The sequence below is a fragment of the Hyperolius riggenbachi genome, chromosome 9 (genome assembly GCF_040937935.1).
Source record: "Hyperolius riggenbachi isolate aHypRig1 chromosome 9, aHypRig1.pri, whole genome shotgun sequence".
NCBI lineage: Eukaryota > Metazoa > Chordata > Amphibia > Anura > Hyperoliidae > Hyperolius > Hyperolius riggenbachi.
In genome coordinates this window covers 230737932-230762880 of record NC_090654.1, presented here as the reverse complement: position 1 = coordinate 230762880, position 24949 = coordinate 230737932, and the positions used below count along the sequence as shown (strand labels likewise).

Here is a 24949-nt window from a genome sequence, read left to right as displayed (position 1 = left end):
AACAGAAATCGCCAGCAAGGAGGCAGGTGCTCCAAAGTCTGGGCTTTCTTTGAAGACTGCACTGAGGATGTTACCATGGCGATTTGCAAGGTGTGCAAGACCCGCCTGAGCAGGGGGAAAAGTATTAACAACCTCTCCACCACCAGCATGAGCCGTCACATGCTATCCAAACATCCCACTCTGTGGGCAAACGCGTCAGGACAGGGTACCAGCAACAACACTGCCTCCCTTGGGTTCACCAGACTCACCACCAGACCCGCCTCAGCAGCAGCAGTAGCCCAGCCATTGCGTGGTTCACAACATTCACAAACATCAGACGACGCTGACACTGTCACTTTTCGGAGTAGTGCTCTTGAGGTCTCCCAGTGTTCATCAAACACAACAACCAACAGCCCTTCCGTGTGCAGCGCTACGGTTCAGTTGTCTGTGTCGGAGATGTTTGAGCGCAAGAGGAAATTGCCAGCAAATGACCCCCGGGCCGTGGCAGTAACAGCCAGCATAGCCAAGCTTCTGGCCTGCGAAATGCTGCCATATCGAGTGGTGGAGACAAACAGCTTCAAGGGCATGATGTCAGTGGCCATCCCACGTTACGTGGTTCCCAGCCGCTACCACTTTGCGCGCTCTGCAGTGCCTGAGTTGCATGAGCACGTGGTCAGCAAAATAACCCGAAGCTTGAAGAATGCCGTTGCCTGCAAGGTTCACCTCACCACTGACACCTGGACGAGTGCGTTCGGCCAGGGTCGATACATCTCCCTTACCGCGCACTGGGTGAACCTTGTGGAGCCTGGCAGCGATTCCTCACCTGCTACGGCACGGGTGTTGCCCACGCCACAAACAGCTGCACCGCCGTCCCTCCCACTGGATAACAACAGCAGCACCTACCTCTCTGACTCCTTCTCCTCCAACGCATCTCAAAGCTGTACCTCATCCGGAAACGCTAACCCAGCAGCAGTAGGATCGTGGAAGCAGTGCAGCACAGCTGTTGGCATGCGTCAGCAAGCGTTGCTGAAGCTAATCTGCCTTGGGGATAAGCAGCACACAGGGGAGGAAATTTGGAGGGGAATAAAGGAACAGGCGGATTTGTGGCTGGCACCGGTGGACCTGAAACCGGGCATGGTTGTGTGTGATAATGGGAGTAATCTCATTCGTGCTTTAAGGTTGGCTAAGCTGACACACATCCCTTGCCTGGCGCACGTGATGAACCTAGTAGTTCAGCGGTTCCTGAGGACATACCCAGGCGTGGACGATCTTCTGTTGAAGGTGCGTCGAGTGGCCAAACATTGTAGAAATTCCAGTACTGCTTCGGGGGCACTCGCCAAGATGCAGGAGCGCTTCAATCTCCCCCACCATCGCTTGCTGTGTGATGTCCCTACGCGCTGGAATTCTACGCTGCACATGCTAGCCCGCTTTTGCGAGCAGAAGAGTGCAGTGGTCCAGTACATGACGGCGCAGTACCGAGGCGCATCCGGCCAGCTGCCAAGCTTCTGTGGATCCGATTGGGCCAACATGTTGGACCTCTGCCAAGTCCTCCAAAATTTTGAGCAATCCACGTTGCTTGTGAGCAGTGACAACTCTTCAGTCAGCATTACCATACCACTGCTGTGTTTACTGAAGAGGTCGATGTTAAAAATCAAGGAAACAGCTGTCATGATGCAACTGGGGGAATCTGAAGGAGAAAACGATCAGCGTGATGGTACCAACATCAGGCCATCCGCCTCAGGGAACGCTGGCCCCAGCAGCTATGACGAAGAAGAGGAGGAGGAACAGCTGGAGTTGGAGCAGGAATTTCATGCCACCACTGACGAGGGCCAGAGCGGTGCACGTTGGACTTCCACAATTCAACGCGAATGGTCAGCAGAAGCAGACCAGGAGGAAGGTGACGACTATGATGCATCACAACAACTATCACAACGCTCACAAGAGGATGATGAGGATTCTGGTAGGACTCTGGCACACATGGCTCAATTCATGCTAGACTGCATTGAACGTGACCCACGCATTGTGCGCATTCTGGACAACACCAATTACTGGGTTTATACCCTTCTGGATCCACGGTACAAACACAATGTTCCAAAACTGCTTGAAGAAAGAGTCAGACAGGTCAAAATGGAAGAATACCAGCAGGCCCTTGTGGAGACTTTAGAGAGGAGATTGACATCCTCCCCCTCCTCTAGCCAGTTGTACGCAGACAGACTGACTTCCGCAAACCCAGGACGACCAGGAGGGCAGCAAACAACGCAAGCCGCAGCTAGTACCCAAAAGGGAACGGTATCGGCAGTGTCCTTGGAGTGGGAAAATTTTCTGACACCCATGCAGCAGCAGCCCACTGAACAGCAAGCGTGCAGATCCACCTCCAACACCGATCGCCTGGAGAAGATGGTCAAGGACTACATGTCAGATGACGTAGCTGTGTCGAACAATCCATCTGCACCCTTCAACTATTGGGTATCGAAGCTAGACACCTGGCACGAACTGGCAATGTACGCAATAGAGGTGCTGGCTTGCCCGGCAGCCAGCGTTATGTCGGAACGCTGTTTCAGTGCTGCCGGAGGCATCGTCACAGATCGGCGTATCCGCCTCTCTACAGAAAATGCAGACCGTCTGACTCAAATTAAAATGAATCAATCCTGGATTGGAAATGACTACGCAACACTCCAGGACCCCAACCAAGTAACATGACCAATGAACATCTGGGATGGTGTAGCGTTTCCGGTCCCTGTTTATTGAACCTCTCATCTGTATTACATTTATGACTGCATGGCGGCAAAAAGCATTGCTGCTATATCCGCACGCTTTTTGTCCTCATGCAAGGCCTGGGTTGTTGTGTCTCAAAAACCGTGGCCTTCTCCTCCTGCGCCTGCTCCTGTTCCATCACGTCTGCTGCTGCTGGGTTAGCGTTGCCGCGTGGTCCCTGTTTATTGAACCACTTATCTTTATTACATTTATGACTGCAGGGCGGTACAAAGCATGCTATCCGCACGCTTCTTGCCCTCATGCAAGGCCTGGGTTGTTGTGTCTCACAAAGCGTGGCCTTCTCCTCCTGCGCCTCCTCCTGTTCCATCACGTCTGCTGCTGCTGGGTTAGCGTTGCCGCGTGGTCCCTGTTTATTGAACCACTTATCTTTATTACATTTATGACTGCATGGCGGTACAAAGCATGCTATCCGCACGCTTCTTGCCCTCATGCAAGGCCTGGGTTGTTGTGTCTCACAAAGCGTGGCCTTTTCCTCCTGCGCCTCCTCCTGTTCCATCACGTCTGCTGCTGCTGGGTTAGCGTTGCCGCGTGGTCCCTGTTTATTGAACCACTTATCTTTATTACATTTATGACTGCATGGCGGTAAAAAGCATGCTATCCGCACGCTTTTTGTCCTCATGCAAGGCCTGGGTTGTTGTGTCTCACAAAGCGTGGCCTTCTCCTCCTGCGCCTCCTCCTGTTCCATCACGTGTGCTGCTGCTGCTGCTGCTGGGTTAGCGTTGCCGGTCCCTGTTTATGGAACCTCTTATCTTTATTACATTTATGACTGCATGGCGGTACAAAGCATGCTATCCGCACGCTTCTTGCCCTCATGCAAGGCCGGGGTTGTTGTGTCTCACAAAGCGTGGCCTTCTCCTCCTGCGCCTCCTCCTGTTCCATCACGTGTGCTGCTGCTGGGTTAGCGTTACCGGTCCCTTTTCCTGGAACCTCTTATATGTATTACATTTATGACTGCATGCCGACAAAAAACATGTTACTTGTGCAAAGAAAACAGACATTTCCCGCATTTAAAAGACAGTTTTCCCTTTGAAACTTTAAAATCGATTTTCTCAAAAACTATAAGCTCTTTTTGCTAATTTTTTTTCCTCTTGTACCCACTCCCAAGGTTCACATACCCTGTAAATTTGGGGTATGTAGCATGTAAGGAGGCTTTACAAACCACAAAAGTTCGGGTCCCCATTGACTTCCATTATGTTCGGAGTTCGGGTCGAACACCCGAACATCGCGGCCATGTTCGGCCTGTTCGGCCCGAACCCGAACATCTAGATGTTCGCCCAACACTACCCTCTGCATCTAATACTGCATACACACTTGAGATAAAAGTCTTTGGAAAAGGCAAGATCACAGACCAATTTTACCCCATTCCATGTAGTATGAGAGCCATACTCTACACAGTCTATTCTATGGAGCTGCACTCCCCATCAGATAAAATCTTTGCAAGATGCTGCACACAAAGATGCCCGTACACATTCAAAAGATCATTATCTGCAAAAGATCTCTTCCTGCAAAAGATCCATTCCTGCAAAATGCATTCATAGTCTATGAGATCTGCAGATCCTCCTACACACCTTGTTTAACAGACTTTATCTGCATATCTCGCAATCATCTGCAGATCTGAAAATCCATCCTGGTGGATCTGATCTGCAGATGATCTGCAGTTGATTGCCTGTTAAACAAGGTGTGTATGATGATCTGCAGATCTCATACACTATAAATGCATTTTGCAGGAATGGATCTTTTGCAGGAAGTGATCTTTTGCAGATAATGATCTTTTGAATGTGTACAGCATCTGTTTGTGCAACCTCTTGCAAAGATTTTATCTGATGGGGAGTGCAGCTCCATAGAATAGACTGTGAAGGTATGGCAATCATACTACATGGAATGGGGTAAAATTGGTCTGTGATCTTGCCTTTTCCAAAGACTTTTATCTCAAGTGTGTATGCAGCATAATACTTTCAACCATAGGCCCTCAACAAGCATGCAGCAGATCAGGGGTTTCTGACAATATTGTCAGAGCTGACAAGATTAGCTGCATGCTTGTTTTTGATGTTATTCAGTTCCCTACTGCAGCCAAATAGATCAGCAGGACTGCCAGGCAATTAGTATTGTTTAAAAGGAAATAAATATGGCAGCCTCCATATCACTCTCACCTCGTGTTCAATTTAAAGAGAAACTGAACTGAAAATTAAAAGTCCAAATAAACATAAATACATCATACTTACCTCCTGTGTAGTCTACTCATCAATCTCTCTCTCCTCTCCTGCGTCCCATTTGTCCAATGTGATCAAAGGAATTCTCTGTCCTCCATTTTGAAAATGGCAATTACCCCATAACAGCTTCCTGGTCAACACACTGTTATACTGTAATATTGCCTACTTGAGCCATAGGGAGACAGGGACATTACCTTACACATTCAGTTGTAACTGACAGCAGCTGATATATAACCGACAGCAACTGGTATATTTCAGTTCTGACAAAATATTGTCAGAACTGGAAAGGATCACTGTAAGAAGCAACAGGTGTGCTTCTGAGAGGAACTGACAGTGAGGTAAGTATGTAATATTCATTTGCAGCTACATCATGTTTATTTTAAATAATTTTACTCAGTTCAGGTTCCCTTTAAGCCACAGGTCCTCCAGATGCTTATACAGATGCTTATACATCCAACAGCAGGGACACGGTATGTGCTTGACACACCCTCTGCTGTTGGCTTTAAAGCGAACCTTAAAGAGACTCCGTAACAAAAATTGCATCCTGTTTTTTATCATCCTACAAGTTCCAAAAGCTATTCTAATGTGTTGTGGCTTACTGCAGCACTTTCTACTATAACAGTCTCTGTAATAAATCAATGTATCTTTCCCCTGTCAGACTTGTCGGCCTGTGTCTGGAAGGCTGCCAAGTTCTTCAGTGTTGTGGTTCTGTGATGAACCTCCCCCCTACAGGCCCCTCTCTGCACACTGCCTGTGTGTTATTTAGATTATGGCAGATTCTCTCTTATCTTTTACAAGCTGTATAAATCGTCCTCTGAGCTGGCTGGGCTTTCACATACTGAGGATTACAGACAAGGGCAAAGCTGTTTGCAAGAAGAAAAGAGCAGCCTGAAACTTCAGTGCATGAGAGCAGAAGGGGGAAAGAAACACACAATGATCTCTTGAGATACAAAAGGAAAGCTGTATACAGCCTGCTTGTGTATGGATGTATTTTCTATGTGTGGACATGCTGTACATCAACCTACTTCCTGTTTTGGTGGCCATTTTGTTTGTTTATAAACAAACTTTTTAAAACTGTTTTTAACCACTTTTAATGCGGCGGGGAGCGGCGAAATTGTGACAGAGGGTAATAGGAGATGTCCCCTAACGCACTGGTATGTTTACTTTTGTGCGGTTTTTAACAATACAGATTCTCTTTAAGTCAACTGAAAAAAATGAGATTTACTCACCTGGGGCTTCCCTCAGCCCCCAGCAGCCGATCGGAGCGGAGCTGCGAGGGCACCGATCGGCTGCTGGGGGCTGAGGGAAGCCCCAGGTGAGTAAATCTCATTTTTTTCAGTTGACTTAATTTTCGCTTTAAGACCTGGGCACGATATACTACTGCGCCCCTCCCCTGCCACCAGCATTCCCTAGCAGCCTTTAAAGATTGTTACCGTGTGATACATTTGAGAGGCTAACTGGGGGCTCCACGTGCTGCTCTGCTGCTTTCACCATTATCTTATGCATATCTTATTTACACGGTCTGTATTGTGTTTAACCATGCTTCTGATCTATCCTATATTATTTAATATCTGCAATGACGGTCCACTCTTCTCATTTTTTATATATATAGAGTGCTGCTTTGCTGAAAGCACCAATTAACTGCGTATGCACTTGCAATTTATTTCATATTGCACATTTGCAGTTTTTTTGCTCATTTCACAGCTTCTAATTAATTCATGCATTTTTACTCTGCTCTGCATTCAACATTTTTATATCTGATTGTCTTATTCATTATTGTGATTGGTCTGGTTAAATACATAATAATATATGGTAGGACATTAGACTATAGTAGGATTATTGTGTGAGCTCCTCTGAGGATAGCCAGTGACATGACTATATACTCTGTAAAGTGCTGCAGAAGATGTCAGGGCTATAGAAATACATATTAATAATATGGTGGGACATTAAACTGTGACTATGGTAGGGACTAGATTGTGAGATCCTTTGAGGACAGTCAGTAACATGGCTATGTACTCTGTAAAGTGCTGCAGGAGATATTTATGCCATATAAATACTAAGAATTATAATAATGCCCCATTTAGCAAAACCCACAACTCTCCTTAAGGCTACTTGCACACCAAGACGTTGCGTTAGGTGCCACGTTAAGGTCGCATAACGTGCACCTAACACAACGTATGGTGCTGCAAGAGCCGACGGTAGAGTGAGCCGCGTTAGGAGGCTCTATTCCGATAAAGTCTCCCAGAGTGGCGCTGATTGGCCGGCGGGACCACGTGACGCGGAGCGAGACACTCCGCATCACGTGGTCCCGCCGGCCAATCAGCGGCCGCCATTGCAGTGAATATTAAGTAGCCATGTGCGCGGCTACTGTAGCTTGCTCTCCTCGCCTCCTCTCCGCCCCCTACTGCGCATGTGTAAACAGTCTAACGCGGCTATAGCCGCTCTAACGCCGTAGCATGCTGCACTTTCCGGGTAACGTACAGCGTTACATGTAACGCAACGTGGGCTGTGTGAACAGCCCACTTGAGTTACATTGCTGTGCGTTGGGGGAGCGTTACAGGCGCACTAACGTGCGCCTGTAACGTCCCTGTGTGTAAGCAGCCTAAAGGGAACCTTAACTGTAAAAAAAAAAAAAAAATGAGTTTTACTTACCTGGGGCATCTACCAGCCCCCTGCAGCCATCCTGTGCCCTCGCAGTCACTCATGGCTCCTCTGGTCCCCCGCTGCCAGCTAGTTTTGTTGTAACCGACTGGAAGTCGGCCGGCCACCATGCGTACGTTTTTACACATCACTGCTGGAGCAGGAAGCTATTGCTGTCATCAACAAATACATTTTTACGCGTTACAGTTGTAATGCGTAAAATTGTACGCATTACAACCGTACCACGTAAAAATGTACTTGTTAATGTCTGCAATAGCTTCCTACACCAGCAGGGATGCGTAAAAAAATAGCATGGCGGCCGGCCGACTCCCAGTTGGCAAAAACGAAACTAGCTGGCAGCGGGGGACCAGAGGAGCCATGACTGACTGCGAGGGCACAGGATGGCTGCAGGGGGCTGGTAGATGCCCCAGGTAAGTAAAACTATTTTTTTTTTTTTTTACAGTTAAAGTTCCCTTTAAGGGCTCGTTCACACTGCAGGCGTTTTCGGCCTGTTTTCACCCACGTGCGCTTTTTAAAAACACCCCCCAGACGCTTGTGCAATGAATGTCTATAAGAATGTTCACATCGGCGCAGGTTGTGCACTGGGCGGACAGCAAAGTGGTGCATGGACCATTTTTGTGGCGATTCCGCCTCAATGGAAGGTATAGGAGAAATGCAAAATGCTCACAAAATCGCTTTGTGCAGTGATTGCTTTTGCGTTTTTAAGAATAAATACATTGTATTTATTCTTTTCCGATTCAAAAAGTTCACTTCCTGACTGAAGTCAAGAAGTGAAAAACCGCAATCGCTTGGCAAAACCGCTTAGAAAAGTGTTTTAAAAAAAAAAACAAAAAACAGCGTGCAGGTAATTGACAGGAATCGAAAAAAAAAGCCACCAAACCTGCCCAACGCGGAAGGCCACGCGAACATAGCACAATGTGAACGAGCCCTAAAAGTGTGCCCCCTCTCCTTACATAATGTTGGGTGGCAAGTTTCAAAAAAAATTAGGATATATATACTGTGTGTGTGTGTGTATATTTGATTGTAAGCTCGCAAGGGCAGGGCTCTCTCCCCCTTTTGTGTCTTGGTAACCATTATACATTTTATTCATCATGTTAATTTTATCACTGTCATTACCAATTCTATAATTTGTATTTTGTATCATTCTTTGTATTTTGTCACTAATTATGTATCTTGTATATTGGTGTACACCATTGTCTGTATTATTATGTACCCCACGTTTGTTTCTTACTCTGTACAGCGCCACGGAATATGTTGGCGCTTTATAAATCAATAATAATAATAATAATAATATATATATAAATATATATATATATATATATATATATATATATACTCACTCCATACTTTCAGACTTTGTGTAGTGGTCTGATAAATGCACACTGTTCCCAAACTTTGCCCGTTTGTCTCAGCAACAGACATATACAAGACAATAAAGAGAATGTGCATTTTTAATTCCATCCATTCCTCCACTTGACAGCTAAGCCATGACTACAACTCCCAGCATGCCCGGTGGGCGCAGGCGCAGCACTGTTGTGACGCTTCTCCCAGGTAACCGCATTCGCTATGAAATTTTAGACATTCGCAAGGCGTGCCGGGGCGGGGCTTGCAGAAGCCGAGTCTGAAACCCCGCCCTTGTTTGAGGACGACTAACATGGCCATTCTGGTTAGCTCTGCCTACTGACCAATCCACACAGTCGAAGCGTTGTCGGGGAGGGGTTATTCTGTGTGTGGGCGCGGCCATGTCTAGCATGCTAGGCTGTGGCTTGTGTTGGTAAGGTAGCTTGTGACGTCGCTGGTGCTGCAGTGATGGAGAGTGGGGGGAGCAGCCGGTGACCGGGGTGGGGGAAGGGACGGCCATGCACGGCACCGACGTTAGGAAACCGGTATGGATGTGCCTCATTGGATAGTTACTGCGGGGTAGAGGTGACCGGAGCGCTCATCTCGTCATAAAGGCTTTTCACCCCTGCTCAGTGGGGGCTGCAAGGAATGTCACCCCGGGGCTCCTTCCAGCACTGAGGTAAGAGACTGGTACAGTGCTGGGTGTGATGACAGGTCTGGCCAATAAGTGGCACTTCACATCCCAGTGTGCCAATGCTGTCAGTACCTAGCAGGGCTTGCTGGGGCAGGTAGTACTTCCACCTCTGGAGTACCATGGTACTGAAGGCCAGACGCATCTTCCTATGGGTTCCTTTCTAAAAAGGTGCCCATATATGCTACAATGTTTTCATCAGATGCATTCTTTTGATGCGATTTCTTACGAAAGTCGATTAGGGCATTTTCTCTCTTCCGATTTGATCGTAAAATCCAACATTCGGATTGATTCCATTTTCCGTTCCAATTGACCATAGAATCATTTTACGTTGATTTTTGCCACACTGCGCAGTTTTCTGTACAATTAGATTGTAAAAATCGTGTCAAAAGATCGCATCTGATGAAAAATGGTACCGTTAATGAGCCCCTTGAATGGGCGCTGAAAAATGCCAGGCGTTAAAGTAGTGAAGCATTTTCAGGCACTTCATGCCCATTGCTTTGGATGGAATTATAATAATAATAATGAGTTTGTATAGTGCCAACATTTTCCCTGGGCTACAATTAATCGCATTTTACAAAATGCTATCAAGTATTCATGTTACCAACTGCTCAATGAGGAAATTCACAGTATGTCCATGATATAGCATACTATAGCCTAAGGCCAATCTTTGGGGAAGCCGGATAACATACCAGTGGATGTTAGAAGACACTTGAGTGAATGGAGAAAACCCATGCAAATGTGTTGAGAACGTACAAACTCCATGCTGATAATGGCTTGGCCTGGGTTTCCTACTGAAGTCATTATGCTTATTCACACCAGTGTGAGGGGTATAAAAAAAAAAAAAAAAAAAAAGTCTGACCGCTTGTATTTTGTGCTTTTGGTTGCTTGGTCTCATTCACTTATGTTGCATGAGGCCTTATTGCATAGTAGTATAGGTAGTGGCAGTTTGGGGACACTGCCAAGTGAGTACATTTGAATTTGGCGCTGGTAGACTTGGGTGCAGGATCCAGCTGTTATATGGCTGGTCCTGCTTCTGCACAAGTCCGGGCCAAATTAATTACTATTCCCCCTCCAGGCCGCCATGGATAGTGGGGGAATGAAATAATTTGGCTTCCAGCGGTTGCTGGAAGCCGAATTATTATGATTTTTAAGCAACCTCGGCTCCGTCTTCTGACGGTGCCGTCGTTACTCACTGAGCGCCGCTATAGACTGAATCCCTTTATAGTCTATGGCGGCGCTGGCTGCGCCCAAATCTAGCAGCGCTGAAATGCACTGCTCCGTGCCAAGTTGAGTGTTAGTAAGGGCTAGTACAGATGAATGTTGACCTCTACTTTGTTGGATATATGTCAGATTAGCATCATCCACACATGCCGCTGAGATCAGCATTAGGCCTATTGTGAACAAAAACCATCTTTGGCAATGTTTGGTGGATGGCTGTCACCTGGCTAGATGTTTCTGAATTGACAAGCGCCGTTCAAGGTCCATACTTCTTCCACCAACGGCCACCCGTGGACTGACAGGTGGCGATTGCTCCACCCATCACAGCACTTTGCTTTGATAGGCTTCAAAATGTTGGCATTTTTTTCTGGTTTTCTTTTTGAATACCCAGTGAACTTTTTCCAAGGAATGGACAATACTCAACTGGATGAAGAATGTCTCAATTTTTTAACTGAGGACCACCCACATTCTGGCCAAATTAGTTCTGTGAAATGTTGAAGAAATCTTTTTGAAACTGGTCATACTCTTTGTGATGTTTACTTAATTAGATAAACAATTAATATTTCCCTGATTGCAATTAGACAGGCAAATGGCAGTAGTTTAACTGCCTTGCGCCACTTAGTTTTGATCAGATTTTAGAAGAAATTCAATTGAAAATTTAGTTGGAATATCACCACAACTAGCTTTTTACCACTCACTTCAGAACAGACGTATGTGAACTTTAATCTCCCTACCACACTTCATCCATTTTTTTTACGTTCGATCCATTGTTATCGAATCTGTTAAACCATGGCACAGTGGATGGCACAACTAGTGATAACCATGCATTAATCACAAACCCATGTTTTTTTGGAAATGCACATCATCCAGCATGGTGAACTCTTAGGTGTGTGTGTAAGGAGCTTAAAAGGACCAAAAAGCCCTCTTAGAAAAAACGCTATGCAGAACAGAAATTTGCCTTCTTAAAGCAGAAAGTATTTTTGGAAATGTGATACTGTACTTACCTGACTATTTTGTACCAATCTAAAATGGCCTTGGGCCCCTTACAGCGCTATGCTACCCTAGGCTAGGTTCACAGTGGGACGTCGCGCTGTGGTGCAATGTTAAAGGCGCAACACAAAATCACAACGCAAAGTCACACATAAGATTTTGCGTTCACATTAACATGTCTTTTATGGCACATTCGCTGTTAAAACCACAAAGCTAATGGATGAGTATGATTATCTTTTTAATTTGGCGCCTGCTGCAGGCATTAGTGCGCATATGCAAACATTGTAACATCTTCAATAGGCTGAAGTACTGTGTGCAGTATGTTTAACCTAATGCAGCAGGTTATACCACAACGCAATGTGTGCACTGTGAAAGGCGCATAGGTTTTTCCTTGTAGTGCGCTGTTTTGCGTTATGTATGTTTGTAACACATGACCATACCGTACCACTGTGAACTTACACTGCATCATTTTTATTTATATTTAAGAATACTTTCTTTTAGAAGGCCTCCATATGTTTTGGTGTTTTTAGTTAAATTTTAATGCAATTAAAATCTGTTAGATGGAATTCTATGTATTTTTACAGTAAAGCCCATTAGAATTCAGTTTGGTAATTTTTTTATGTATCATTAAAAAATGAATGTATGAAAAAATGCCCGTACACAAATCAGCTGTGGTTGTAATATTAATACAATGTGATTATTGATGGATTAGGAAGCATTGTCTTCACAATATGACTCATTCTTCCAAGCATCTTGAATGCACATTAAACTCTATTTCTTACTGGGTAGCAGTCATACATAATTGCGTGTATATGCAGGAAGCCATTTGTATAACCTGTATTCCTGGTCGTATGTTTATTTTATCATCATTTTATATGAATTCCATTGTGCGTTATCTGTATAGAGAGGAGGAGAGCGCTCTACATCTGCGTACATTGTATGCAGGTTGCTTAGGCTGCCAAAAATGTGTATTCTGCATTGTTGTAAAAAATGTCTTCTGCATTGAAATGATGGTGTGCGTAGAATGGCATTGGCTACAGCAGACTGTGGAGTGTGTATGTATACAGAGGCATAGTAGGGAGGGGCTCTGCAATCAGCTATTTCTTTATTGTACTGACTGAAGGTTCCCCTCCTCCTCGTCATTACTGAGGATGACATTACTGAACGCACCCCTATGGAACAGAAAATCCCCACGGTACAGCACGATTCAGGAAAGAGGCCTCCTTCTGTAATTGCTGATTTCCTACCCTGTCCTTTCAAGAAACTGATTTTTAATAAATCCTGCCCCTGCATTTTTATGTTTTTGTGTGATTTGATTTCATGCTGTGTGACATACAAAAGGTATTATTTACATTGTGGAGGTGACAATGGCCTACCGTTTTAGTAATTGGTTCATAATCTGTCATAGTGTTCTGCTGGCTCTAAGCTCTACTCTGCTGATACGAATAGAAATTGGCTGTTCCATTCAGACCACCAAGATGATAGCGAGTGTATAAAGTTGTTTTCTTTCCTCTGTCTTCCTGATTGTAATTGACCTATCAGAGTCACTAACCAAATCATGATGGATCACAGCTATACCGTATGTACTGTGTAGTACTCTGTCAGTCTGAATGAGTTTCCTTCTCGCCTATTTATTTTTGTTTATAATCTTGCCTCAGGAGGTAAATGGATATCGTAACATAGTTTTGCTGTTTGGTGAGCAAGATATGTCTTTAGAACTACACATGTGTGGGGAACAGTGATTTTTGTCATTCATTGTATGAATGCAGATCCTGCAGGTCGCTCATTGCTCTGTGTAGCTTTCCATGTCTACAGTGCTGCAGAATTTCCCAGCACATTGCATAGCAATCACCTCCTTACTGCAAAGCGCAATTAACCCCTCCGTCTCTCTGTGCTCTTGAATAAAATTAAATTAAGACTATTGAAATGGGGGAGGTGTACGATGATGTACATGACTCCACATGTGCATGCTGTAAATTAAATCAGCTGGCTCGTGTCAGTCATGGGCTCTGCAGAGAGGAACAGTGATTGTTGTGGAGCAGCTGATCCTCTGGGTGTGTGCAAGAGATATGAGCAGCCACTTTTACTACAGAGGTTAGTCCCAGCATCCTCTGTACACACAGCTGTTGCCTTTCCTGTACAAAGATGAAAATCAGATTGTGCTTCACACTGATGACTATGTCAGCCAGCACGTTTTACTTAGCGAGGTGGACAGTAAAAATTCAAATCAATGCCTGGTTGCTTTGAATAAGTATATTTAAGCCTGATTTGTTTGAAGTATGTGTAGGTAATCTGCAGGGGAGCAATGTTTGACTTCCAGGTTGTAGATGAAAATGACACCCAAATATTGGGGAAAAAATATATATATTTTTTTCTTTGTGATTGAATTCTAATCTTACGCATTGAACAAAGGACGATTACACACAATTTGTTATAAAAACGATTTACAATATTTTTTTTTAAATTTTATTTTTTTTATAAAATCAACTTTATGCAAATTTCTGTACATCATCATTCTGAATAGGAGGGGAAGCAGGAGCTAGTATGGTTTAGGTGACCTAGTGGGAACAGTTCTCCAATCAAAGCAACGTCTACAATTTGAAGTGCTCTAATTGGCTGAATACTGTGGGCATATTTCTACAACCTATCAGAAACCCAGCAGTTCGAGAGGGTGCTGTCCATCCAATCAGCTTAGCGGAATTTCCTTATGGACTTCCTCATTTGCTCATCTCAGTCTAGCTCAACTCACTCCTTACGTATCCCCAACAGTGCATGTTTTGCAGAAAATCACAACCATTCACAAGTAATGTAATTGGTCTCATCAGAGCTAATTGACTACCTCTTTGGATGTCCACAAAAGATGCACTGTTGGGGGTACTTGAGGACTGAGTTGAGAAACCCTGACCAAAACCATGCTAGCTTAGGGGAGCGGAGGGGGACCAGAGGACATTAAGGGAAGTCGCTCATGCATGGGATAGGAGTGTTCCTCTGATCAGCAGGGGGGACGGGGTTCCTGGTGAGTGGAGGGGGACCAGAGAACATTAAGGGAATGCATGGGATAGGAGCGTTGCCCCAATCAGCAGAGGGTGGGGGGGGGGGGGTCCGGGTGAGCAGAGGGGGACCAGGGGACATTAGGGGAAGCCTCATTAGGTTCTCCTTGCGTATTTGTTTCTGAACCCAAGCTCTGGCTTGGGTTCTCTTTAAAGCAGTAGGATCAGCCATACTATGCCAGGGAAAAAAAACACATATAGAAGTAGATAAATACTTGATCTACTTTCATAACACATGTATTATACTGTCCACGTTTTGATTTCAGTAAATATTATATAGTAAATTATGAGAATTCTGTTCCTGGTGGGGGCCATGTCTTTTGCCCACAGTTAAGGCTAACTCGTGATGTCATTTCTGCCCTTTACTTTTTTCTTGTCTCCTCCAGTCGCTGAGTCGCCTCAGCCTTGCTTGTAAACACAAGTGAGTAGGGGATTAGGTTTCAGATAAGAAGCTGGCAGGGAAATAAAGGGAAGAGGAGGAATAGATTATAGATAAAAAGAACCCCCAGCGTGCAATTCTTTGGCACGACTACTAAAGGGCCAGTGTTCCTTAAGTATGTGATAACTCCAAATCATAACAGCAGAAAAAGTTTTGAATGCAGGGTTAGCATCTTTATCACTTAATACACTCAGACCAGTTGCTGTTGAAATTTGATTTTTATGGTGACGATACCGCTTTAAGCTCTGTACACATTAGATAACTGCCTCTGCCAAGAATCCAGCATGTGTACAGCATCTCCCACCCCTCTATGCTGCTTAGTCAGTGATCCTTCCTGGATCTCTTTGGCTGAGCTCTACCCCTGCTGTCCGGTGATGTCCGGTGATGTCATAGGACCAGAACACGCTGCTAGCCTGCAGGCTAGTGTCACGTCTGGACAGCCTCCTCCCTGCTATGTTGCACAAGGGATGCCTTGTACAAGTCCAAGTCTATACAGCACACCTGAGACTTTCACCATTGATCAGTCTGGGAGAAGGATGGGACTTGAGGAATGCAAATGATTGATGAGCAAAACATTTCCCTCTTTGCTTGTCACTGATTTATGCTTGTCCCCTTTATGCTTCTCTACCATAGGAGCACAGCTTTCAGATACAGATAAAATTGCTTTCTTTATATGCACTATAAATGGCTTTATTTGCTAGATATTGTACTAAAAAGCTTTGAGCCTCACGTGTAGGAAGGGGGTTAGGTTTCCCTACCAAAAATGTCGCCTGAAATGTCAATCAAGGTAGAATACCTGAAGGAAAATAACACTCCATATGATGTCTTTTTTTTGTGTGTGCATCAAATAAAACGTATGGTAGTCCTTTTGGTGTCATCCTCTTGTAAGTGCATTTATACTCTCAGCAGTGGTTCATCTGTTAAAGGCAGGGCTGAGCAATTGGCATTGGAGCAATTTCTGGGTACCTGGTATCGGAGTCGATGGTTTCTTAAACTGAGGAGTCTGATAATTTTTTTCTCATGTCCATCAGCTGGGATACCCTCTGAGTGATGCTCTCTGAGTTTCCTCAGAACGCCCATGCTCTAAGGAAACACAAAAAGAAAGTATAAAAAGCTCCCGTCCCCCCTCCAACCTCAGTTCATTTGTGTTTCTCAAGGATCACTCCCAGGAGAGGAGAAAAGGACAGCGCTCCACAGTAATATAAATATATAAATTAGCACAAATGTCACCAATTATGTATTGGGGATCCGCAGACTTCAACCGAGTACACACACTCTCCAATAAATTCCAGTCCACCAAACGAAGTTGCGATCACAATCCTGCCCTCCCAAAAGGAGCCTAGGATTTCCCTGTAAAAAAGCAGGAAATAGTGCAATACTGCCTTTTAAGAAGCACCGCGTGAGTCACTTCAATAATTTGTGTGAATCAAGGCCTCCACCCGGACTATAAGAAAACAAGGGGGATCTATATGCCCCCTCTGTGAGTCTCACTCACCAGATTTCTTCTTGAGTTTTATGCAAACAAGCCCTCCTTCCTGGGCAACAGCAGCAGAGAACACCTTCAAACACAGAGCGGAACTTGCATAGTGTAAAAAAGCTTTAAAATTTATTAATAAAATGCTTAAAAGATCTGCGTACCAGATTGAAGATCATACAAGAGCTTTCTATGTGTGCCAGCACCGCCGCGGTCGGATCTCCGCTGCACGCCACAGTCCCCGCTCTGATCAGTTCCCCCTTCCGTCCTGCGTGACTCCTAGCTCACGCAGGACGGAAGGGGGAACTGATCAGAGCGGGGACTGTGGCGTGCAGCGGAGATCCGACCGCGGCGGTGCTGGCACACATAGAAAGCGCTTGTATGATCTTCAATCTGGTACGCAGATCTTTTAAGCATTTTATTAATAAATTTTAAAGCTTTTTTACACTATGCAAGTTCCGCTCTGTGTTTGAAGGTGTTCTCTGCTGCTGTTGCCCAGGAAGGAGGGCTTGTTTGCATAAAACTCAAGAAGAAATCTGGTGAGTGAGACTCACAGAGGGGGCATATAGATCCCCCTTGTTTTCTTATAGTCCGGGTGGAGGCCTTGATTCACACAAATTATTGAAGTGACTCACGCGGTGCTTCTTAAAAGGCAGTATTGCACTATTTCCTGCTTTTTTACAGGGAAATCCTAGGCTCCTTTTGGGAGGGCAGGATTGTGATCGCAACTTCGTTTGGTGGACTGGAATTCATTTGTGTTTCTGTCCGGAAACACACGGAGAAAGTGCAGCTCCCCTTTTTTATTTTAATTGGAGGGTGAGAGGGTCATGGAGCACGGTACCTGGTGGCTGAAGTTGGTCGCAGGATGCGACATCGGACGCGAGGTGGCTGCTGCAGGTGCTGCCATTACGCCTGGATGCCCACGGGTGGAATTGGGCTGTCCGGCTGCCGCCTTCCTCCTGCGCGAAGCAGATCTGGGAGTTATGACGACATCCGGCGGTGACGTAATTTCCGGAGGTTGTCATGGGAGGCGGGCCGGAAGTTGCATTGCGGGACGGCGTGGAGCATTTAAGATGCCTGGCGTGTGGAGGTGGCAGCATTATGGAGGAGACTTCTGCCAACCCAGCTGCTGCCTCCACAGCCCCGGATGCATCTACGGCGTCTACCTCAGCCAGTGGAGCCGCTGGTCACGCACACACTGATGGTGGGGTGAGTGGGGAATCCTTCTCCCTGGTTTATTTGTACATAGTAATTTGATCCTAATCGACCCTTTATCCTTTTGCTTGTCATGTTTTTCAGGCTAAAGTGGAGTCTGGATCTAGTGCAGGTTCAGCAGGGCGACAAAGGTCTAAGAAATGTTGCCAATGCTTTACTAAACTGTCATCTAGTTATGCAAAAACCTTTTTGTGTCAGACATGTATAGATGCAGTGATTGCTTCTGAGTCTTCGTCTATTTTTAAAAACATTATGAGATCAGTTAAGAGATATGAATGATACATTAGAGAAGGAGGAGGAAGAGGAGTTTGAGGGTAGGGAATATGTTTCTGACATAGAGGAGGGGGAAAATGTTTACTCAGGGGAGGACTCAGAGGATGAAATGAAAAGGGCGTCTAGATTTTTGTGTAATACAGACGATATCAATTAATTATTGAAGGCGGTCTACGCCACTGAGCAGATTCCTGAAACACCAAAAGAGTTGTCAGCTCAGGATCTAGTTTATTCAGGTCTTGCCCAACAGTCAGGTCGGGTTTTTCCGTTCCATCAGTCAATTAAAGAGATTATTGGATCACAGTGGAAGGAGCCGGAGAGGAAACTTTTTATTCCTAAAGCAGCAAAAAGGAAGTTTCCCTTCTCTGAGTCTGATATTAATCAGTTCATTAAGTGTCCAAAATTGGATGCAGCCTTATACAAATACTCCAAAGGTTTGGATCTATCTTTTGAGGATGCGGGTGTCCTGAAGGACGCCATGGACAAAAAGATAGATCTTTTACTCAAAAAGGCTTGGAAATCGGCGTCATTCGCTTTTTTTTTACCAGGGGTCTCGGCTACATGTATATCCCGCAATTTAAGAGTATGGATTTACTAACCCACATTAAATCTGGTTCAGATTTAAACGATTATGTTACGTCTCTACCAGTGGTTTTTAAGTTGGTAGCTTTTTTTGGCGGATGCGTTGGTGGAAATAGTTCGTATTTCAGCGCGAACCACGGCCCTTATCAACGCAGCCAGGGGAGCTTTATGGCTCAAAACTTGGGAAGGAGATTTAACTTCCAAAAACAAGTTATGTGCCATTCCTTTCTCAGGTGAGCTTTTATTTGGGAAAGAATTAGATGAGGTCCTTTCTAGATCTGCAGAGAAAGGTAAACCATTTCCAACTAGGCGGAAGGCGTTTAAAAACAGGCCTCAGGGTCTTTTTAAAAAACCAATACAGGAGCAGTCAAAAAATCAGCCACAGCAAAGAAAATGGTCCTTTTCTGGGGGTAAAGGCAGGGGAGGGTTTGCACTTGCAAAACCGAATCCCCCCCCCCCCCCCCCCCAAAGATAACAAATGACTTATTGCCCGTGGGAGGGAGGCTTCATTATTTTCAGTCAGAATGGGAAGCAATCGAGCCAGATCCATTTATTTTGAAAATTATAAAGGAGGGATATCGTCCTCAATTTTTTGTTCGACCTCCTCCCAGGTGTTCATAAACCAGCTTCCTCAGGATCAGGCCAAAGCCAGAGGTCTGATAGAAGAAATAGAGAAATTAATTGTAAAAAAGGTAATTGTTTCGGTTCCTCGAGTTCAGGAGCTAAAAGGATATTACTCTCATGTGTTTCTAGTATCCAAAGCAAACGGGGAATTCAGGTTTATACTGAATCTAAACTCCCTGAATCCGTTTCTTGTATATGTTACGGCCAGAACCCGAAGTGTGGCCACTTCTAGTTCTGGCCGGCCAATTTGCGAAGTGGCCGCAGCGCAGCGGCCAATGTTAGAAATGCAAAGCTACACTTATTTTACGGCCGTCTCGCTGCGGCCAAATGTATTAAAAGTTGCTTAAATTTAATTAAATATAGCCGGCGGCGATGTGATAGATGAAGCCGCCGGCTTTCGCACTGCCTCCCCCCCGATTCTCTCCTTGTCCCCGCCTTCCATACAATACGGAGCCGCCGGGAGAGTCGTTCGTCGCGGCAGGGGAAGCAGAGCGGGGAGGCTGCAGACATTGCTTCTGCCAGCGCCCGCTCTGCAGGAACGGCAGGATTCCCCTGCCGCGACGAACGACTCTCGGGGACACGCGTGTCCCCGCCCGGCTGCTCCGTATGTCGTATAGGAGGCAGGGAGAGGAGAGAGGCGGGGGAGAGGAGGAGGAGGCAGTGCGAAAGCCGGCGGCTTCATCTATCACATTGCCGCCGGCTATATTTAATTAAATTAAGCAACTTTTAATACATTTGGCCGCAGCGAGACGGCTGTAAAATAAATGTAAACTTTCCATTTCTAACATTGGCCGCTGCGCTGCGGCCACTTTGCACATTGGCCGGCCAGAACCCGAAGTGGCCACACTTCGGGTTCTGGCCGTAACATATACAAAAATTCAGGATGGAAAACATATATTCTATAAGGTCTCTTCTGCAGGGAAGGGAATTCTTAGTGTCGATAGACCTACAGGACGCTTATCTACACATTCCGATTGCAGATTCCCACCAAAAGTTCCTGAGATTTGCGGTTCAGATAGGGAGTCAAATCTACCATTTTCAATTCCAGGCCCTACCGTTCGGGATTGCCTCGGCCCCCCGAATATTCACAAAGGTGTTGTCAGAAGTCATGAAGGTGATAAGACAGCAGGGGATAATAATTGTCCCTTACTTAGACGACCTTCTTATTTTTGCCAATAAAGAGGAAAAAGTCAAAGTGCAAAGGGATCTGGTGATCCAGATTCTATCCCACATGGGTTGGATTCTGAATTACCAGAAATCGAATCTAAATCCAACCCAGTCCATTGTGTTTCTAGGTTATGTGATAGACTCAGTGGGGGAAAGAATTTGTCTCACTACATGGAAAATAGAGAAATTGCAAGAGGCAATAAGAGAGCTTTTATTGCTTCAAGAAATGTCAATCAGACAGATCATGAAGGTGTTAGGCCTATTGACAGCTTCCATTCCAGCAGTACCTTGGGCTCAGTCTCACAGTCGAGCTATTCAAAATTGGCTGTTAAAGACGTGGGACAAGACGCAGCTAACATTAGAGCAGTCAGTACATGTTCCAGTTTATGTGAAACGAAGTCTTCACTGGTGGTTGCAGCCCATTCATTTAACACAAGGGAAGATCTGGAAACAATCAGATCCAGTAAGGATTCATACAGATGCCAGTGCCTGGGGGGCCACAGCAATGGGGCATCATGCTCAAGGGAGATGGTCCAAACCAATAGCCAGAAAATCATCCAATTTCAGAGAACTACGGGCAGTAAAGGAGGCAATTCTAGCCTTCCAAAACATGATTTTATCCAGACATGTCCTCATTTTTTTCAGACAATGTGTCAGTAATAGCTTATATCAACAAACAAGGGGGAACCAGATCGACGGTTTTGGCTCAGCTGACGGCGGAGATTCTGCTTTGGGCAGAAGAAAATCTTCTGTCACTGGACGCGGTCCATGTCAAGGGAATTTTGAACCTGGAGGTGGACTATTTAAGCCGCCACGAAGTGGATCATGCAGAATGGGAATTGAATCCAGAGATTTTTCTCTGGATCACAGAAAAGCTAGGGAGATGGATCTCTTAGCCTCTCCAAAAAATGCAAAACTTCCGCAGTTCTTCTCGGTCCACGATTGTCCGAGTTCTCTGGGGTTGGATGCCCTATCGATCCCTTGGACATTCAATCTAGGTTATGCCTTTCCTCCTCTCAGGTTGCTTTCACAAGTGTTGGAGAAGTTACAGAAAGAGAGGGCAAATCTAATTTTAATCGCCCCGGCCTGGCCCAAGCGAGTGTGGTTCTCTACTCTGCTCAGTCTCTCGGTCCAACCACCTCTGAGTCTACCAGTCAGACCAGATGTCTTACCGCAGGGTCCATTATTTCACCCCAGGGCGGAGTTATTCAAACTCTCAGCCTGGACCCTGAAAGGGTAATGTTAAAAAATAAGGGCGTCTCAGATAAAGTGATTGAGACACTTGTCAAATGCAGGAAACCAGTCACTCATAAGATTTATAGAAAGACTTGGAAGTGTATCTCTCTTGGTGTTCCTCCAATAACAGAAATCAGAATGAAATTGGGGGGATTTTAGATTTTTTTGCAGGAAGGCCTAGAAAAAGGTTTGGCTTTAAATACCTTAAGGGTACAGTGTTCGGCTTTATCAATATTACTGGACAGACCTTTAGCACATGAAAGATTGTTGAAGGATTTTTTTTCGTACAGTCCAGAAATCCACCCCTGTGAGGCAAAAGGTTTTGCCGCAATGGGACTTGTCTCTGGTTTTGAATGTGCTAACTAAGCCCCCTTTTGAACCCATTGAAGAATTTGAACTTAAATTTCTTACCTTGAAAGTTGCCTTCTTGGTGGCGATTACGTCGGCCAGACGCCTAGGGGATCTTCAAGATCTCTCGATTAAAGATCCTTTTCTTACTATTTTTTCCAGACAAGGTTGTTTTACGTCTGGATCCCAACTATTTACCTAAAATTTCTTCAGATTTTCATCGTACTCAGAATATTGTCTTACCTTTTTGCGACAATCCTTCCTGTGCGAAAGAAGCTGAGTTTCATTCCTTAGATGTTAGGAGAGCAATCCTTGCATATTTAGCTGAGACAAGAGAATTCAGGAAGTCTTCTCATTTATTTGTTCTTTTTTCAGGGAAAAACAAGGGACAGCAGGCATCTAGACAGACTATAGCGAGATGGATTTGTGAGGGTATTTCGTTAGCTTATAAGGTCTCAGACTCCACTCCACCATCAAGCATCAAGGCACATTCTACACGGTCCTTATCGACATCTTGGGCAGAAAGAGCTGGTGCCTCGATTCAACAGATATGTCAAGTAGCTACCTGGGCAAGTCCTTCCACTTTTATCAAGCACTATAGAGTGGATGTTTTGTCGCAACAGGATCTGTTGTTTGGAACAAAGGTGCTACAGGTGGTAGTCCCTCCCTAGGTGGGTTTTTTACTTGTTTATCACTCAGAGGGTTTCCCAGCTGATGGACATGAGAAAGCACCTGTTAGTCTTACCGGTAACAGTGTTTCTGTACAGCAGCTGGGATACCGTCTACTAACCTCTCTTGGCCTGTCACATTTCCTTATACCTGTCTTCCATTTTGAGTGGGTCACTAGGAGGTGCTTCGCTCCTCTTCACTCGGTGTTTCGGTCTTACTTTTTTATACACGGAGGATGGAGGGGGGCGGAGCTTTTTATACTTTCTTTTTGTGTTTCCTCTGAGCATGGGCGGAGCCATCACTCAGAGGGTATCCCAGCTGCTGTACAGAAACACCGTTATCGGTAAGACTAACAGGTGCTTTTTTTGTACCACAGCCCTGGTATGTATTAAACTAAGGATTCAGAGTTGAGTAGTCGGAGCAATTTTGGGTACCTGGAGTCTGAGTGGGCGATTTCATAAACTGAGGAGTTGGTCAGATGATTTTTGTACCGACTCCACAGCCCTTATTAAAGGGCACCTGAAATGAGAGGAATACAGAGGCTGCCATCTTCATTCTCTTATGAACAATGCCATTTCCTTGACCTCTGTGCTGATGCTCTCTTTAATACTATAAGTTACTGTAATAAAAAATATAGGGCTGCGGGAGAGCAATAATCTATTATCTGTGCTTGTCAATCAAAAATACATTTTGAAAGAAAAATTGTGATGTCACGCACAAGCCTCATATGCTATACATTTGTAGCCACGTGGGGCGGCAATGTGGAAACGGAAGATGTATGGGCACACTGGCAGGCAGCAGTGGACAGGTAAAGTATTTTGATGCATGGGAGCACATTTACATTAGAGGGGACAGAAACCGGGGGTTCCCCTGTGTTCGCTCACAATTATCGCACGCTTTTACCTGATCGACTGCGTCAGCCCGAGATTTGCTAGCAAGTCTGATTGATACATTGAACAAATTTAGGTCTGAAATAAGTTGAACGCTTAGTCGGACAAACTTGTGTGGCGGCACTGATTTTCATCCGATTTGATAATAAATAGTGAATCGGATAGTCATTCTATAGCCACCTTTTTAGGGTAGACTTTTTTTTTTTAAATCAATAAAACGTACACATGGGGACCTAGATTGCAGGGTACCCCAAGCTTAAAACGGCGCTCTATATGAAAATCCTTGGCAAAAGAAATCAAAATGGTGCAGTGTGACTTTAACCCAAACTGTTTTGCACACTGCTGTCCTCAGTGGACTTAATTATGTGAATTTTTAAGATAATTACTTTCACCAGGACTTTTTAGGGGCTTCGTAACACCAGGACTTTTTGTCCCAGCTTACTATTTCAAATAATGAGGGACTCAGTAAAATATCCAGTCAAAGTATATTTATTCAGTTTACCCTTCTACTACATAGCTTAAAGGGGCACTATGGCAAATAATTGTAAAATTTAAAATATGTGCAAACATAAATAAATAAGAATTACATTTTTTCCAGAGTAAAATTACTTTTCTCCTATGTTGCGCTCACTTACAGTAGGTAGTTGAAATCTGACAGAAGCTGCAGGGTTTGGACTAGTCCATCTCTTCATAGGGGATTCTCAGGGATTTATTTATTTTCAAAAGCACTTAGTGAATGGCAGTTACTCTGTCCAACTTCCAAAAAACTGTGTAGCGGGCAGGGAAGCTGGCCAGCATCATTGTTTATAAAAATATTCCCTAAAAAGGATTTAAAGCATAAAAGCCTTGCTGAGAATCCCCTATGAAGAGATGGACTAGTCCAAAACCTTTCACTTCTGTCATATTTCTACTACTTACTGTAAGTGACAGCAACATAGGAGAAAAGTAATTTATGGCTCATTTTACTCTGGGAGAAACACACTTACCGGTACTTCTTATTTGTCTACGTTTGCACATATTTTAAATTTTACAATTTTTCACCATAGTGCCCCTTAAAGTAAGAATGGACAAAAAAAATAGTGTGATTGGGCAAGCCAGGGATAACAAAATATTT

General features: G+C 44.8%; 1 protein-coding gene across 2 annotated transcripts in view; it reads left to right on the top strand.

Moving 5' to 3' along the window:
- Window positions 1–9452: 9452 nt before the first annotated feature.
- Window positions 9453–24949, top strand: part of TTBK2 (tau tubulin kinase 2) — a 214666-nt gene continuing 199169 nt past the window's right edge. For both annotated transcript variants that reach the window (XM_068254143.1, XM_068254140.1), the window contains exon 1: window positions 9453–9645. The gene's annotated coding sequence lies outside the window, so the exon portion shown is untranslated. The remainder of the gene's footprint in view (window positions 9646–24949) is intronic.